This window comes from Armigeres subalbatus, chromosome 2 (genome assembly GCF_024139115.2).
Source record: "Armigeres subalbatus isolate Guangzhou_Male chromosome 2, GZ_Asu_2, whole genome shotgun sequence".
In the NCBI taxonomy this organism is placed as follows: Eukaryota; Metazoa; Arthropoda; class Insecta; order Diptera; family Culicidae; genus Armigeres; species Armigeres subalbatus.
Window position 1 is genome coordinate 385,513,620 of NC_085140.1, and position 18,086 is coordinate 385,531,705.

At 42.0% G+C, this 18,086-nt stretch overlaps 1 protein-coding gene across 1 annotated transcript in view; it reads right to left on the reverse strand.

Moving 5' to 3' along the window:
* Window positions 1-18,086, reverse strand: part of LOC134213169 (uncharacterized) — a 319,429-nt gene that overhangs the window by 83,001 nt on the left and 218,342 nt on the right. Inside the window, exon 4 of the mRNA XM_062691850.1 lies at window positions 5,951-6,159. The gene's annotated coding sequence lies outside the window, so the exon portion shown is untranslated. The remainder of the gene's footprint in view (window positions 1-5,950; window positions 6,160-18,086) is intronic.

Here is an 18,086-nt window from a genome sequence, read left to right on the forward strand (position 1 = left end):
CGAAGTGAATTAATTGGTAGTCAATATCGAAGAAAAATGTGAAACTTAGTTAGTGAATTTGTTTTAGGAGTGATTAAATCAAGGAAACAGTGGGAAAAGATCAAATGAAAAATCAAGTACGTGTGTATGTGTTTGCTCCGAACGTTCGGAGTTAGTATGCGTTCGATAAAAATACGAATGCAGGCTCAGGAAAAAATGCAGTTTTCAGCGTTTTTCCTGCAATTTCTCAGTAATTGTTAATTTGGATAAGTGAAAAATTTATATGAAAATGTAATGAATATACAATCATGGAGGTAAGTTGGCAAATAGCCCCAAAATATTGAATTTAGTTCAAAGCTTTATTAGTATTAGTGCGGATTCGAATAAAATCATCGTCATTGTCGGATTGATTACGGTTTATAGAGCCTTAAGTATGTATTTTCGAAGTGACGTTAGGTGTGATTGATTGATCAAATAATTTGTTCGTTTATACCTCCACGTGGACGAGATCCTCCAGCCGGTCCGTCAAACCGCCGGCTAGCAACCGCCATCGCGATCACGTCTCGTCAGCTTCATTAAGAAGCGTCATCGCCGGCGTCAACAAGCCGGGAGCGTCGACCCCACCGGCAGGTCATCGACTGGGTCAGTAAGCCCAAACAAACCGGTGAGTCATCAAACCTTCGGAGTGCGGCGTCCGAGGAGGGCGCCGCGGAGGAAAGTTTTTTTGTGCCAGTCGTAGACTGAGAAATCAAATGTTCTGCTAATAGAAAGCCAGAAAATTTTCGCGAGTCGTAATCCACCGACGACCGCGAGGGTCCTCCATCACGGACCCGTGAAAATATGCGTGCGTGAGCCGTTTCTGCCACCACCAAAATACCGTCGAGTAGTAGGAGCGCAGACTAGTCAGCAGCTACGCTGCGAGAAAGAGTGACGAAATACAGTACAGACCACAAACGAAAGGGAGAGCTAGGGAAGAGAAACCGCACACAAGTTAGGAGACAGAATTCATGAACGAACACACACTAAAACCCAAAAGCCGGAGGCAACTATATTGAGCATGCCATCCTTTTAGTATTAAGATAATAAATGTGCCATTCGTTAATCATAAATAAAATGTTTCTCTGTAGTCCCCCAAGCCATTTGATTAATTGATTGTGTTTAACGTCACAGCGCGAATTGTTTGTACTTTCGAGTCCCGTCCTCCAATATTGAGTTTGACTGTGGGTTGTTTTGTTTCTTCCAACTTATTACTGGTTGTTGGTGAGAGGAGAGAGTCTGCCGATGATGAGAGGCGCACTCCCACTTAGAGTGTATTAGGTCTGGTGGGCTCTCACCGACTCTTTGAGTGTATGGTGTGGCTGTACGGTATAGAGGGAAGATAGGGTGGACCCGATTTGGCACTTTTCGTTGTTGCTGGCTGGACCGATCCATAAATCCTTATCGGGAAAATTGAAATGGACTCGCCTTGGGAGAGTCTTATCCGGGCAAAATAAATTGGGCCGTGGTCTCCTTAATGGAGTGGCGCTTAAGCCACGTGCTTTTTACGACGGATCGCTCCGTGCCGGCTACAAAATCTAGAATTTCTTCCGAATATTTCATCAAATTCCTTTGTAAACTCCTTTGAAAATTCTTTTAAATATTCTTTCGAAACCCCCCTGTAATTTTTTTTTTTTCGAAAGTTATTGTTTCAGGAAACCTAAATAAATTCTACCTTTGGACATTCATTTCGTAGTTTCTTCGTTTTAGGAGCGTTTGGCCAAACTCTCAGACCCTTTTCCCTCTGTTGACGGTGTATGCCAAAATTGTTCTGTTAAACCTAACTGATATCTTGCTATTTCTGATAAGTCCCGGAGGACCTTTCAAACTGTTCTTTGCAGAATTTTCGAAGGAATTTTTGGATAAATTTCAATAGGCATTTGTTTTTTTTGCCTTTCTCGTATATTTTATCTAAAAAATCCCTTTTGTTTATTCTTCAATTCCTTGAAGAATTCTTTTGGAAATCCCACGAATTTCTTCCAGAAAATCTTCCAGGAATTCTCTGTAAAAATAGTTAAGAAAATTCCAATCTTAGCCAGGGATTCTTTTGGACATTTCCCTGAAGAAAATCCTTCAAAAGTTATAGGAAAAACAATCTGGGAGATTGTCCTGAATTCTTTAGAATTTTTCTTTAGTGAAACCATACATAATTCCTTGTTGAATTATTTCCAAAATATTGTAGAGAAAAATCTTCCGTATGTTTCTTTAGGGTTCTTTAGATATGGCTTTTCAGTCTTGACAAAATCAAAACACTGTTATTTAATCTAGTCCGACGTTTCGGTCCGTTTGGGACCTTCCTCTGGGACTCAATTTCTACAGGTTTATCCTCAACTGTGGTTCTGCTGAACCTTTGATTGTCACGAGGTTAGGACTTTCCCACATAAACCAGAGTCTCTTGAATCTCGTGTATACATACATGAATGAGACAGTGTGCCAAGAGCTACACAAGCTCACGTAGCATCGATTCGGTGCGACGAGAGAAGCTAGCGCGCGCAAAAAATAACTGAGTGAGCGTGTCTCAAGTACGTCTCATGAGACTCATCTCATGCGCTAGGAATGCATAGCTGGCGTTACTTAGGCGACGATATTATTGAATGAAAATTTCCCGCCCAAGTTGTTTTACGTACCTTCGCTGTTGTTTGCAAAGGTTTGCCATGGCAAACAGCGCATGAGCTGATCGCATTGAGATATCTCAATGCGACTCACCGATGTTAATATGAGGTACACAAGCTTCGTGAGACTCGCGTGCGCTAAATTTTATGTGCGCGTAGCAATCTTTGCTCAATCTCATCCTTTTTTGTACGCGTGCATGATGTCTGTCATAAACGATAATGGTTCGTGCACCGCATTTATGGTAAAACCCTTTCCGCTTATAGTTGCTTGGAATTTAGTACCTGACACAAGCATTTATAAGCGGAAAGGGGTTTACCATAAACGCGGTGCCCATTCTCGATTATGTGGGAAAGTCCTAACCTCGTGACAATCAATAGTTCAGCAGAACCACAGTTGAGGATAAACCTGTAGAAATTGAGTCCCCGAGGAAGGTCCCAAACGGACCGAAACGTCGGACTAGATTGAATAACAGTGTTTTGATTTTGTTAAGACTGAACAGCCATGACTTAAGAACCCTAAAGAAACATACGGAAGATTTTTTATTCACAACATTTTGGAAATAATTCAACAAGGAATTGTGTGTGGTTTCACAAAAGAAATTGTTTTAAGAACCCGGATGATTTCCCAATTTTTTTTTTACGTAACTTTCGAAGGATTTTCTGAAAAAAAAAAACTTTTGGGAAATGTCCAATGCATGCCTGGCTAAGGTTGGAATTTTCTAAATTATTTGTACAGAGAATTCCTGGAAGATTTTCTGGAAGAAATTCCTCTGCGTGGGATTCCAAAAGAATTCTTGAAGAAATTGAAGGAGAAACAAAGGGGATTTTTAGATTAAAAAACTCTATTGGGATTTCCGAACAAATGCTTATTGAAATTTCTCCAGGAATTATTTCGAAAATACTTCAAAAAGTTGTTTGAAATGTCCTCCGGGATGTATCCGAAATTTCGAGATATCAGTTTTGCTTAGCAGAACAATGTTGGCATACACCGTCAACAGAGGGAAAAATGGGCCTGGGAGTTTGGTCCAACGCTCCTAAAGACAGTTGGTGGGATAAATAAATAATTCAAAAATGTTCTCCGATAGACCGTGAGGACATAGTCAGCGCCGTAATCAACCATTTAAAAATACTAGAGCTCTCGGACTGTGAACATATTGAGGTTGGAGAGCAAATCCCATGCTTCCATCCATTGGTTCTTTATGCAATTGCAATTGTTCTGGTCAATCACGGAGTAGCAACTACGAAATGTACGGTCATCATGCTAATGCTGATGCACATCCCTAGTAACATTTTGGTTTCATATTGGTTTTTATAACACTCTTGTAGAGTAAATTATGTTCTTCAAGAGTGTTTTAAAACTTAAAATGTTACTTGGGATGCTCAATTAAAAAATGTGTAAGAGACCTTTTAGTTTTATAGTCTTTCGATGCATTAATATCATTAAACAGACGTTCTCAATTGCTAAAACAGTAACCCATTCTCACTCCCATTTGGCCCATTGTCACCCCCGATGACGATATACTTAACTATTAGGGAAAATATTCAATTTGGTGTATATGTGCTCAATCGTGCCCCAGTTTGACTCCGCCAAAGATTGAATCCAATTTTCAAGATACCTTGCTTAGAAACCGCAACGGTCTTCTCAATGTTAAGTGTACAAGTTACAATTTTCGCACATTATTGGTATAATATTATGTTTACCGGTTTGGCTCAAATCCCGAACATGACTCATTCCGAATACTGGCGTTTTAGCCCCCTAAAACTAAAACTTTCATTGGTTTTCCGCACTGAGTGTCAAGATTACAAACGAATTCAAGCCAATTCTCGCATGACTACAAACATAAAGAAATTTTCGAAGATTTTATTAGCTATAACAGGAGATATATCTCTTATGCTTCTTCACTGTTGAAACTGATCGATATTTTTTTTGGAAAATATGGATTTCTTAGGGTTGGACAAATCAGGCACTAAGGTGGCAAAAACCGGTACACTTACCCTATAGGAAATTGGCATGAGCCAATTTACACGTGTATGTACCCTCTGCTTCACACATAATGTTCACAACTCTAGATGGGATGGTGATCGATGAGGTAGCATAGTTTACCCCAACAGTTGTCAGCGGGATAAGTCAGCTTTCTTTTGCCAATCTCGGTAATAATGTGATTTATAACATTAATAATCGAGATGGTCAAAGGATTTTCAATCAAACATGTTTGGCAAAGAAAAGTTCACTAGTGAGTATGTGGTCCTTGAGAATCCATGAGAGCAAGAAAATCTCCGTTTTTAAGTTCGGAAAATAACAACCAGTTCAGTTTCAAATTTACAGATTTGTGATGCACAGCTACAACATGCTACGACGTATCTCAAAGTAATGAAGCCTCACTAAGTCTAGCGGCAAGATTTGCGGGTACAAAGCAAGAATATTTGTGGACATAAGAGTATTGTCATGCTAATCTCATAATGTACGAATGCAAAAATCGTAGCTTGGCATAGGAACCTCGAAGTTAACAATTCAATTGTGGAAGTGCTCAGTGAATAGGATTGTCCCAGTGGGGGGTGTAATGCCAAATGAAAGAAAAAGCCAAATGCTTTAAAACAAAACATGGAAATGAAGCTGAACAAACCTGCGTTTTACATAATATGTAGTACAGTATGCATCCTTCATAATTCCTGCATTGGTTTCCATGCTCTAAATATGTATGTACATGAAGGTAAACTTCAAATCAAAAGTCAAACAAAAGAACAAAGCATAAGCTTTTCCATACATCTGAAAATCTTCTTTTCAAACATTTTTTGTTTAAGAAAGAATATGAGAACGAAGAGAAGAAAACCCGGGACAGTTGTCTTGCTGCACTGCTGCATACATGTATTGCTGCAAGTTAAATGCTACCAAAGCTCGTTAAAGCTATGGAATGCAAATATTTGCGATGAAATTTGAGTTTGAATCCGAGTCGAACTAACTCGAGTGGGATATTGTTTGTCCCGGTTCCACCCAGAGGAAAATAGGGCTACGGTTAGAATTTACGTCCTGCTTCTAATTACAATTGAAGCTATATTCTAACGTTGGCTCAATGCTTCCAAATGACGTGTAAATATATTTTGGAAACAACACCCCAAACAAAAACTTCCACCACTACCCTATGCAGTCAAACGATTCAAACCGAGAACATATAAATTGGAAAACAGAATGGCTTGCTGCAACAATAATAATGCAAGCTCCCCCGGAACAACTATTTCTTCGGTGCACTTTATTGCATTGCACCGACCGGCGAAGTTCTTGGACCAGGTCAGTTCGTATGAATAAAACATCTGCTTCTACTTACACAGCTAACTTTCACCTCAGGGTCAGTACCGCAAGATGCGCTTCACTCTCTGGGGGGAGGGCTGCTTGATTCTCGGCGTTCTTACTGTCTGTGGTAGCATAAGCGTGACGACGATGCCTGGTGCTCCAAACTGACTTCTGCTACTCGTGATTTCCAATGGCGTGCAATTTCCGTCACATTAATGCTTCCAGCGCGGCGCTGTCTCTCACCTGGAACCAGATAATGGGAGAAAAATAAAGCTGTGCAAACAAGAAAAAAAGCCACATTTGAACTGTTGTCGTTTGTACTATGAAGCATGGTGATTCGAAATGACAAAGGAGGAAATTAGTTTTTAGTTGATAATTTAACTTTTATCATTTGAGCTCACAGAGTTGACTCAATAGAGCGAGGCAAAAATAAATACAATAGTTAGACTAGTATTCAAAAGGACAAACAAATAAAAATCGGAATTACGAAATTCAGTCATCAAGTCAGGCAATTATAGTCCACAACCTGCTACACACTGGATCACCGTGCACTAGAAAAGCATGGCACTTTTCACCTAATTCCATTGTACTCGGAAGGTACACGTTCCAGCAACAAACGTTGCTAGGAACGTAACCTGAAGTGATTTATTACAATACTCTTTTGGGATCGGCTCATGTGCTGCCGTTGTTCGAGAACCGAAGAAGCATCCCAAAAGCATGAACCAGAAACGGGGGGTACCTCGGTAGTTCCTAACGGAATCTTTTTCAGGGTCGCAAGCATGCTCAACGATCAAACGTTAAGTGGGGAACCTTTCCGGGTATGGACTTCGATTGAGTGTGCATGGTGGAGGAGCACTTCTTTCATGTAGAGTCATTTTGACAAAAGCGAAAAGGGACAAACCGACGGGTTTCATGTGAAACCATAGTGATTCTACTTTCGAGCGTCAGGTATTCTTTTCTATTGGATGCTTTCATACGAAGGTTTCACACAGTAGAGAATAGAAGAGTTATCTCGACATTGTCCCTGTGTATATGGGAACAAATGTTTTTGCCCCTCTCGTTCAACGAATTACACCCAGGTTGTTTTTTACGTGGTTATAATTCAATAACACTTCTAGGTTAATCACAACTTTCGAAATACCACCTGAATTTTCGTTGACGCTAAAGATCTTAATCGACTAAAACCAAGCCGTGTAAAAAACACCCGGGTGTAGTACCGAGACGCTATCATTGCACTCAAATACCAAATTTTCATGGAAGGCTCAGACCCATATTGCTATTAAATCACTCGCCTTATCTAAACGAATTGAGGAAATGTCCATTCTTGTTCGCAGAGAATCAAAATTTCATCAATGTGAATGCAAAATACGCGACAAAAGAGACTAAACATTGTAGGGTAAGTGATCTGATGGTTGCGAGTGTACCTACAGTTGGGGTAGTGTATTTTATGCAGTATCTATGCATTTAACGCAGCAATCTACATTGTAGTTTGATTGTTTGACTTTCAAAAACAAGATTGAAATGAAAATAGCTGCAGAATATCTTCTTAATTGGTTAGTAAACGTAAAATATATAATTATTTTCTCACCTTTGTACCAATAGTTGCGGTAGTGTTCCCATAGTTGCGAGTCCCATATGAAAACAAACGGAACTATAGGAACACTAATTAAAAAATACCGCAACTATTGGAACAGTGTTCCAATAATTAGTGTAGTGAGTTTAGAGTGAAATCGTTGATAGTTCAACAATGGGAGCTTCACTTGTCATAAGACGAGTTTGTACAATCCCATTTAATTCCACCACTTAATTGTACCTTGACAGATACGTATTTCGACCTCAGCAGTAAGTACGTCTTGGTGGTAGGTCATTTGGCATAAAGTCGTTTGGCATAACACCGTTTGGCATAATGGCCGTTTGGCATAATGGTCATTTGGCATAATAGTTGTGAAATCATCAATTTCGAAACTTATGCATAATATGTTCAATTATTTATAATGATTGTCACTTTAACATTATAAAAGAGATGTTCTAAATTGATTTTTTGAATTAAATTTCAGATTCTATCAAATCACTGCTTGAAGGTACTTTCATTAGACTTTTTATTATCTGTCTATTTCACTTAAAATATTTTTACCTCTGGGTAGCAGCAGTTAGTTAGTTGACTAAAACAAACTACAATATACGGAAAGTCAAATAGCAAAATTGTAAGTACAATAAAAAGCAAATGAAGTTATTTCTGCATGACATATTTTCATCTTTTTAAAAGCATACTTTGTCGTTCATAAGTCTAAAAAATATATGCTTCTTTTTTTAGAGTAATGCATTTTTTATTTTTTTTCTACCCCTTTACTCTGTTTAAATGCATGTTCGCGAGCGGTCTCAAGCCCAGTCGACGTGGGCTGAAATTTTCTCGAAATTCTCACCTCAGCTTAAACAATCTTCAAAGGTAGCACATGATATATGAGTAGATCTTGCACCGTAGGTACTTTAAACTACCAATTTCCAATTTTTTATGTACTTAAATATTACATGAGGATACACATTTTTCTTATATTTATGTTGAAAAAACATGTTCATTTGATAAAAAGTAAAATGGAACCCAATTTTCAACCCAACCCAACATAAATATAAGAAAAATGAGTATCTTAATGTAATATTTTAGTACTTAAAAAATGGAAATTGTTAGTTTAAAATAACTAGGGTGCGAGATCTACTCATATTCTTTGTATCGAGCTAACAATACTCGATATGGGATGTAAGACGTGTATATGCACAGCAAATTATTTTTAAAATTTAACGACGTATAAAATTGCAGCTTATCCCATCAAACGATATTCCATTAAATTTGATTGAATTTTACAAGCAAGCACTGTTGAAATTTATTTCAATTTAAAAGAATAGTGAGATCGTTTGAATATTACGTTTATTTGCATGCTCCCATGTGCATGAAAATACATTTAAAATCACAACATATTTTTATCTGTGTAATAGAAAAATGTGTAATAGTAGATTAAATGGTTAGGTTAGAAAAAAATCGCCAGATAACTTATTGAGGCCGTCATAACTAGAATATGTAAATTTGGAAGATCTCACCGTGCCGGAAGATCCTGTGTGGACCATATTGTCACGCTCCGCATCATTCTGGAGCAGGTCAACGAATTCCAAGAGTCCCTTTACTTGGTATTCACTGAATACGAAAAAGCTTTCGACCGTCTCAATCACGAGAATATGTGGGGCGCCCTGAGACGCAAGGGGGTTCGTAAGAAAATCATCGGCCACATCGAAGCACAGTACGAGGCCTTTTCGTGTAGAGTGCTGCACAATAGGGTCCTGTCCGACCCAATCCGGGTCGTAGCTGGTGTGAGGCAAGGATGTATTCTATCACCGTTACTGTTCCTCATCGTAATCGACGAGATTCTGGTAGATGCGATAATCATGGAGCACCTAAATGACTTCGAATTGGCTGATGACGTTGCACTCCTAGCGCAACGGCGTTCTGATATGCAGAGTAAGCTTAACGACCTTGCCGAGCGCTCCTCCTCGGCAGGTTTAGTCATCAACGTCAACAAAACTAAATCGTTGGATGTAAACACGGTGACTCCTTCCAGTTTCACAGTAGCCGGGCAACCAGTGGAGAATGTTGAAAGCTCCCAATATCTTGGTAGCCAAATGGCGTTAGACGGCGGTACCAAGATCGACATAGGCGCACGGATCAAGAAAGCAAGGGCTATCTTTGCGAGTTTAAAAAATATCTGGAAAAACACGCAGATAAGTTAACGCACCAAAATACGAATTTTCAACCCTAACGTGAAATCTGTGCTGTTATACGCTAGCAAAACATGGTGTGTATCAGTGGAGAACACTCAACGGCTGCAGGTGTTCATTAACAGATGCCTGCGGTATATGATTCGGGCCTGGTGGCCTCACAACTGGGTCTCAAACAACGAGCTTCATCGTCGTTGTCACCAGAGGCCGATAGCAATAGAAATTCGGTATCGGAAGTGGGGCTGGGTTGGCCACACTCTACGTAGGGGCGGAAATGAAATCTGTAAACAAGCATTAGACTGGAATCCAGCGGGACATCGCAGCAGAGGCAGACCCAGAGACTCATGGCGGCGAAGCCTCAAATAAAAGAAGTCGACCGAAATCTAACATGGCAACAGGTTAAAGCGATAGCCGAGCAACGCTCAGGATGGAGATCTTTCAAGTCGGCCCTTTGCACTACCGAAGGTGTACAGGATCCATAAGTAAGTCACCAAATTAATATTCACCGCACGTTCCTTGTCGACTGGCAAACGATGTCCAATTATACCCCTGATAAGGGACTCTAACGAAAGGCAGAAACACGGAAGGCGGAATTACAAAAGGAAGAATCTCGAAAGGCAGACCTTCTTGTAACAAAAGGCGGAATATAGCATAAGGCGTAATTGCGAAAGGCAGAATTTTGTCATTTCTTTGTTTACACATGTGTATGCTTGAGGTAAGGGAGGGCGTATTTTATTCTTTGAAGGCTCGCATCTGCACGGTCTAAGTTGTAGGGGAATATGATTCCTTCTTTAAAAACACGCTCCTGCATATATTTGTCTGCTTTCCAACTATTGGAATCTACTATCATAATTGAAACACTAGCAGCCTCTTTGAACTCCTTCCATTAAGCACTTCCAGAGTTATTATCTGTACGATTTCTGTGCTTCTGAAAGGCGAGAAAATTTCCCACCCAAAAACTTCTCAGACCATGGGCGTAGCCAGGATTTCGAGCAGGGTGGGGGGGTCAACTTTTTAGGTATCCTAATTCGTAGTTTTATTGTGGTTTTATGAAAACACATGAATATTAGTGCTTGGCACTATTTCCTTCTAAATTCCAAAAACTTTGAAACGAAATCCACAACCAACAGTAAAGGCTGGATCACAATAGCACGTTGCGCTGGGCGTTGAAGTCAGCGTTTTGTACTAGAACGCATCGCTAATAAACGTGACGCATTCATGCCCGCAATGCAACGTTCGCGTTGTGCGTTTTGTTTATTAAACAATAATGATATTTGAATTTCTAAACAAATCCGCTCTGAAATATTATTTATTATAAAATAAGCAGAAGACAACAATATGCAAGCTTCCTCCAGGAATTCCATCGACAATTGCTCCAGTCATTCTATCCGAAGTTCTATCAGGAATTCTTTAAGAATGCCTCCAGCAACTTCTTCGGCAATGTCTTCAGGAATTTCACCATTAATTTCGCCGGGAATTAATCCAAAAATTTCACCATTATTTACTCCAAGAAATCTTCCACGAGCTCCTTTATAAGTTCTGCGGGGAATTCTTCCGATAATTCTTCGTGCTGTTTCTCATAAAAAAATCTGAAAAATTGCACCGTGAAGTTCTTAAGAATATTCCGTGAATAATCTTCGAATTTCTTGTGTAAATTCCATAAATTTTTCCTGAAAGTTTCAAATAATTTCTTGTGAAAATTTCAAAGAATTTCTCCTGGAATTCCACCGAACATTTATACAGAAATTATACCGAAAATGAAATTTTCGGAGGAATTCCTAGATTAATTCCCAAAGTAATCCTGAAAGAATTTCGGTGAAAACATCAAGGTCTCCACTGGGAGATCCTCCAGGAGTTTCTCCAAAAACTCCTCCGGGAATTCTTCCAGGAGTTCCACCGGCAGTTCCTCCAAGAGTTCCTTCAGGATTTCCTCCGAGAATTATTCCAGTAGTTCTATCGGCAGTTCCTACGGGGGTCCCTCTGAAAATTCTTCCGGGAATTTCTCCAGAATTTCCTCTGGGAATTCATTCAGGCTTACTTTCTGGAATTCATTTAGTTTTCTTCGGGAATTTATATAGAAATTCACCCAGAAGCTCCTCCGAGAATTTCTCTGGGAACTCCTCAGGGGATTCTCCGGGATGTCCTCTGGAGATGACGATGGTGCAGCTATATACCCCTACAAAGGTTTCAGCTAGACGAGATTTGTCTATAAGATGAATTTTCCAAGTTTTTTTCCGAGGATTCTTCTGATAGTTTCACTGGCATTTCCTCCGGGGGTTCCTTTGAAAATTCTACCGGGAGTTTCTTCAGAAATTCCTCCGAAACTTCGTACGAGCATTCCTCCGCGAGCTCCTTCGGGAATCCCACCAGTAGCTCTGCCAGGAACTCATTCAGGCTTTTTTCAGGAAATCATTTAGGCTTTCTTCAGAAATTTAAATGGAAATTCCTCCTGAAGTTCTTCCGATAGTTTCTGTGGGAGTTCCTCCGGGGGGTCCTCTAGGAATTCTTCTGGGAGTTCCTCCTGAAATTCTTTCGAGAGTTCTTACGGGAGCTCCTCCGGCAGTTCCTTCGGGAACTCCTCCGGGAGATACACCTCAGAAGAGGAATTCCCAGAGTAATTTCCGGAGGAACATCCGGAAGAATTCCCGTAGAAATTATCAGAGGAATTCTAAGTCGCTAAGTTAACTAAGTCCCGTTTTATTAGGAAATGCTAAGACAATGTAACAATAAAACCGGACTTAGTTAACTCCTTGATAAAGGTACAATATATGTAACCTAAACGTCGGATAAAAACGTAAAACCCGTTTTTGAGCATAAGAAGACTGAAAGCTAAATATTATTATTATCTTTATTTGGGAAGTTTTCAGTCCAAGGCTGGCTCACCTCGAATCCAGGGATTCCCTGTGAAGTTCCTGGAGGGATTCCCGGAGGAACTCTTGGTAAAACTCCTGGTGGAGCTCCCGGAGGTACTCCCACAAGCACTTCCGGAGGAATTCCCACAAGGAAGTCCTGAAATAATTCTTGGAGAAGTTCCTGAAGGAATTTCCGGAGAAATATCAGAAATAGTTCCCGGATGAAATACCAGGAGGAATAAATGCCGAAACTCCCAGATGAAATCCTGAAAGTATTCCCAGATGAATTGCTGATGAAATTACTGGATGCATTCCCGGGCGTTTCTTCTATAATTCAAACATCTCTTCAATATTCTGGACGTGTTCATGCCCAAAATTTATCAAATCACCCATCAAACCAACCCAAAAAGATATTTGTAAAGATTTTAAGTCGATTCCGATGTTTTCACCATTTGAGTAGGGCAGGATTGACTGAATTCAGGGCCGCATTCAGGGGTTACAATGGTAGAGTATGGGCTAAAAATTCAATTACAATGAAATTTGCATGAGGTAATAAGCATGCGGCTGCACAAATTTTACAAAGCAGGAGGTTTAAATATTTAATTTTTCAATTGAAATCTTATCAGGGCCGGATTTAAGGGTCAAAATGGGGGTGACCAGGTGCCATATCACCAATTGCAATGAAACTGGGCATGCGACTGCTCAAACTTTATGAAAACACATCAGGAGCTCAAAGAACTCTGTTTGAATTTAAAATTGACCTTCTGAAATTTTGACCAGGGCCGGATTCAGGGGTGAAAATATGGAGAGCAGGGGCCATATCACCAATAGCAATGAAACTGGGCGTGCGACTGCTCAAACATCATGGAAACACATCAGGAGCTCAAAGAAATCTGTTTCAAATGGAAATTGATCTTCTGAAATTTCAACCAGGGCCGGATTCAGGAGTGAAAATGGGGAGGGCAGGGGCCATATCACCAATTGCAATGAAACAGGGCATGCGACTGCTCAAACTTCATGAAAATACATCAGGATCTCAAAGAACTCTGTTTGAATTTGAAATTGACCTTCTGAAATTTCAACCAGGGCTGGATTCAGAGGTGAAAATAAGGAGAGCGGGCCATATCACCAATAGCAATGAAACTGGACATGCGACTGCTAAAGCATCACTTTGAACTTGAAACTGCTCTTATACAAATTTCAGGAATTTCTCCGGAAAATCCTCCAGGAATTCCTCCAGAAGTTCTTCTGGGAATTCCTCCAAAAGTTCCTCCAGGAATTCCTCCGGAAGTTCCTCCATAAATTCCTCCGGAAGTTCCTCCAGGAATTCCTCCAGAAGTTCCTCCAGGAATTCCTCCGAAAGTTTCTCAAGGAATTCCTCCAGAAATTCTTTCAAGAAATCCTCCGGAAAATCTTCCAAGAATTTCTGCCAAAGTTCCTCCGGGAATTCCCCCAAAAGTTCCTCCAGGAGTTCCTCCAGGAGTTCCTCCGGAAGTTCCTTCATAAATTCCTCCGGAAGTTCCTCCAGGAATTCCTCCAGAAGTTCCTCCAGGAATTCCTCCGGAAGTTTCTCAAGGAATTCCTCCGGAAATTCTTTCAAGAAATCCTCCGGAAAATCCTCCAAGAATTTCTGCCAAAGTTCCTCCGGGAATTCCTCCGGAAGTTCCTTCAAGAATTCCTTCGGAAATTCCTCCAGCAATTCATTCGGAAATTCCTCCAGGAATTCATTCGGAAGTTCCTCCAGGAAATCCTATAGAAGTTCCTCCAGAAAATCATCCGGAAGTTTCTCCAGGAATTCCTCCGGAAGTTCTTTCACGAAATCCTCCGGAAAATCCTCCAAGAATTTCTGCCGAAGTTCCTCCGGGAATTCCTTCGGAAATTCCTCCAGGAATTCATTTGGAAAATCCTCCAGGAAATCCTATAGAAGTTCCTCCAGGAATTCATCCGGAAGTTCCTCCAGGAATTCCTCCAGAAGTTCTTTCAGGAAATCCTCAGGAAAATCCCCCAAGAATTTCTGCCGAAGTTCCTCCGGGAATTCCTCCGGAAGTTCCTTCAGGAATTCCTCCGGAAATTCCTCCAGGAATTCATTCGGAAATTCCTCCAGGAATTCATCCGGAAGTTCCTCCAGGAAATCCTACGGAAGTTCCTCCAGGAATTCCTCCATGAATTCCTCCGGAAGTTCCTCCATGAATTCCTCCGGAAGTTCCTTCATGAATTCCTCGGGAAGTTCCGCCATGAATTCTTCCGGAAGTTCCTCCAGGAATTCATCCGGACGTTCCTGCAAGAATTCCTTCGGAAGTTCCTTCTGGAATTCCTCCGGAAGTTCCTCCAGGAATTCCTCCGGAAGTTCCTCCAGGAATTCCTCCGGAAGTTCCTCCAGGAATTCCTCCGGAAGTTCCTCCAGGAATTCCTCCGGAAGTTCCTCCAGGAATTCCTCCGGAAGTTCCTCCAGGAATTCCTCCGGAAGTTCCTCCAAGAATTCCTCCGGAAGTTCCTCCAGGAATTCCTCCGGAAGTTCCTCCAGGAATTCCTCCGGAAGTTCCTCCAGGAATTCCTCCGGAAGTTCCTCAGGAATTCCTCCGGAAGTTCCTCCAGGAATTCCTCCGGAAGTTCCTCCAGGAATTCCTCCGGAAGTTCCTCCAGGAATTCCTCCGGAAGTTCCTCCAGGAATTCCTCCGGAAGTTCCTCCAGGAATTCCTCCGGAAGTTCCTCCAGGAATTCCTCCGGAAGTTCCTCCAGGAATTCCTCCGGAAGTTCCTCCAGGAATTCCTCCGGAAGTTCCTCCAGGAATTCCTCCGGAAGTTTCTCCAGGTATTCCGCCGACAGTTCCTCCAGGAATTCCTCCGGAAGTTCCTCCAGGAATTCCTCCGGAAGTTCCTCCAGGAATTCCTCCGGAAGTTCCTCCAGGAATTCCTCCGGAAGTTCCTCCAGGAATTCCTCCGGAAGTTCCTCCAGGAATTCCTCCGGAAGTTCCTCCAAGAATTCCTCCGGAAGTTCCTCCAGGAATTCCTCCGGAAGTTCCTCCAGGAATTCCTCCAGAAGTTCATCCAGGAATTCCTTCGGAAGTTCCTCCGGAAGTTCCTCCAGGAATTCCTCCAGGAATGCCTCCGTAAGTTCCTCCAGGAATTCCTCCGTAAGTTCCTCCATGACTTCCTCCGTAAGTTCCTCCAGGAATTCCTCCGTAAGATCCTCCAGGAATTCCTCCTGAAGTTCCTCCACGTATTCCTCCGGAAGTTCCTCCAGGAATTCCTCCGGAAGTTCCTCCAGGAATTCCCCCTGAAGTTCCTCCATGTATTCCTCCGGAAGTTCCTCCAGGAATTTCTCAGTGTATTCCTCCGGAAGTTCCTCCAGGAATTCCTCCGGAAGTTCATTCAGGAATTCCGCCGGAAGTTCCTCCAGGAATTCCGCCGGAAGTTCCTCCAGGAATTCCTCCGGAAGTTCCTCCAGGCATTCCTCCGGAAGTTCCTCCAGGAATTCCTCCAGAAGTACCTTCAGGAATTCGTCCGGAAGTGCTCCAGGAATACCTTCGGAAGTTCCTCCAGGAATTCCTCCTGAAGTTCCTCCACGTATTTCTCCGGAAGTTCCTCCAGGAATTCCTCCGGAAGTTCATCCAGGAATTCCTCCGGAAGTTCCTCCAGGAATTCCGCCAGAAGTTCCTCCAGGAATTCCTCCGGAAGTTCCTTCAGGCATTCCTCCGGAAGTTCCTCTAGGAATTCCTCCAGAAGTACCTCCAGGAATTCCTCCGGAAGTGCTCCAGAAATACCTTCGGAAGTTCCTCCTGGAATTCCTCCAGGAATTCCTCCAGAAGATCATGCAGGAATTCCTGCAGAAGTTCCTACACGAATTCAGGAATTCTTTAGAAACTTTCAGTGATCCTCCAGGAAATCCTTCGGAAGTTCCTCCAGGAATTCCTTCAGAAGTCAGGAATTCTTGAAGGATCTCTGAAAGTTCCGAAAGAATTCCTGAATTCATGAAGGAACTTCTGCAGGAATTCCTGCATGAACTTCTAGAGGAATTCCTGGAGAAACTTCCGAAAGTATTCCTGGAGCCCCTTCTGGAAAAATTCTTAGAAGAACTTCCGGAGAAATTACTGGAGGAAATTCCGAAGGAATTCCTGAAGGAACTTCCGATGCAATTCCTGGAGGAAATTCCAATGGAATTCCTGGAGGAACATCCGAAGGAATTCCTGGAGGAACTCCCGGAGAAATTCCTGGTGGAATTTCCGAAGGAATTCCTGGAGGAACTTCCGAAGGAATTCCTGGTGGAACTTCCGAAGGAATTCCTGGTGGAACTTCCGAAGGAATTTCTGGTGGAACTTCCTAAGGAATTTCTGGTGGAACTTCCGAAGGAATTTCTGGTGGAACTTTCGAAGGAATTCCTGGTAAAACTTCCGAAAGAAATCCCGATGGAACTTCGAAAGGAATTCCTGGTGGAACTTCCGAATGAATTCCTGGTGGAATTTCCGAAGGAATTCCTGGTGGAATTTCCGAAGGAATGCCTGGTGGAATTTCCGAAGGAATTCCTGGTGGAATTTCCGAAGGAATTCCTGGTGGAATTTCCGAAGGAATTCCTGGTGGAATTTCCGAAGGAATTCCTGGAGGAATTTCCGAAGGAATTCCTGAAGGAATTTCTGAAGGAATTCCTGGTGGAATTTCCGAAGGAATTCCTGGTGGAACTTCCGAAGGAATTCCTGGTGGAACTTCCGAAGGAATTCCTGGTGGAACTTCCGAAGGAATTCCTGGTGGAACTTCCGGAGGAATTCCTGGTGCAGTTCCGAAGGAATTCCTGGTGCAACTTCCGAAGGAATTCCTGGTGCAACTTCCGAAGGAATTCCTGAAGGAACTTCCGGAGGAATGCCTGGAGGAATTTCCGGAGGAATGCCTGGAGGAACTTCCGGAGGAATGCCTGGAGGAACTTCCGGAAGAATTCCTGGAGGAACTTCCGGAGGAATTCCTGGAGGAACTTCCGGAGGAATTCCTGGAGGAACTTCCGGAGGAATTCCTGGAGGAACTTCCGGAGGAATTCCTGGAGGAACTTCCGGTGGAATTCTTGGAGGAACTTCCGGAGGAATTCCTGGAGGAACTTCCGGAGGAATTCCTGGAGAAACTTCCGGAGGAACTTCCGGAGGAATTCCTGGATGAACTTCCGGATGAATTCCTGGAGGAACTTCCGGAGGAATTCCTGGAAGAACTATCGGAGGAATTCCTGGAGGAACTTCCGGAGGAATTCCTGGAGGAACTTCCGGAGGAATTTATGGAGGAACTTTCGGAGGAACTTCTGGAAGAATTCCTGGAGGAACTTTTGGAGGAATTCCCGGAGAATCTTCTGGAGGAATTTCTGGAGGATTTTCCGGAGAAATTCCTGAAATTTGTATAAGAGCAGTTTCAAGTTCAAACAAAATACTTTGATCTCCTGATGTGTTTTCATGATGTTTGAGCAGTCGCATGTCCAGTTTCATTGCTATTGGTGATTTGGCCCGCTCTCCATATTTTCACCCCCAAATCCGGCCCTGGTTGAAATTTCAGAAGGTCAATTTCAAATTCAAACAGAGTT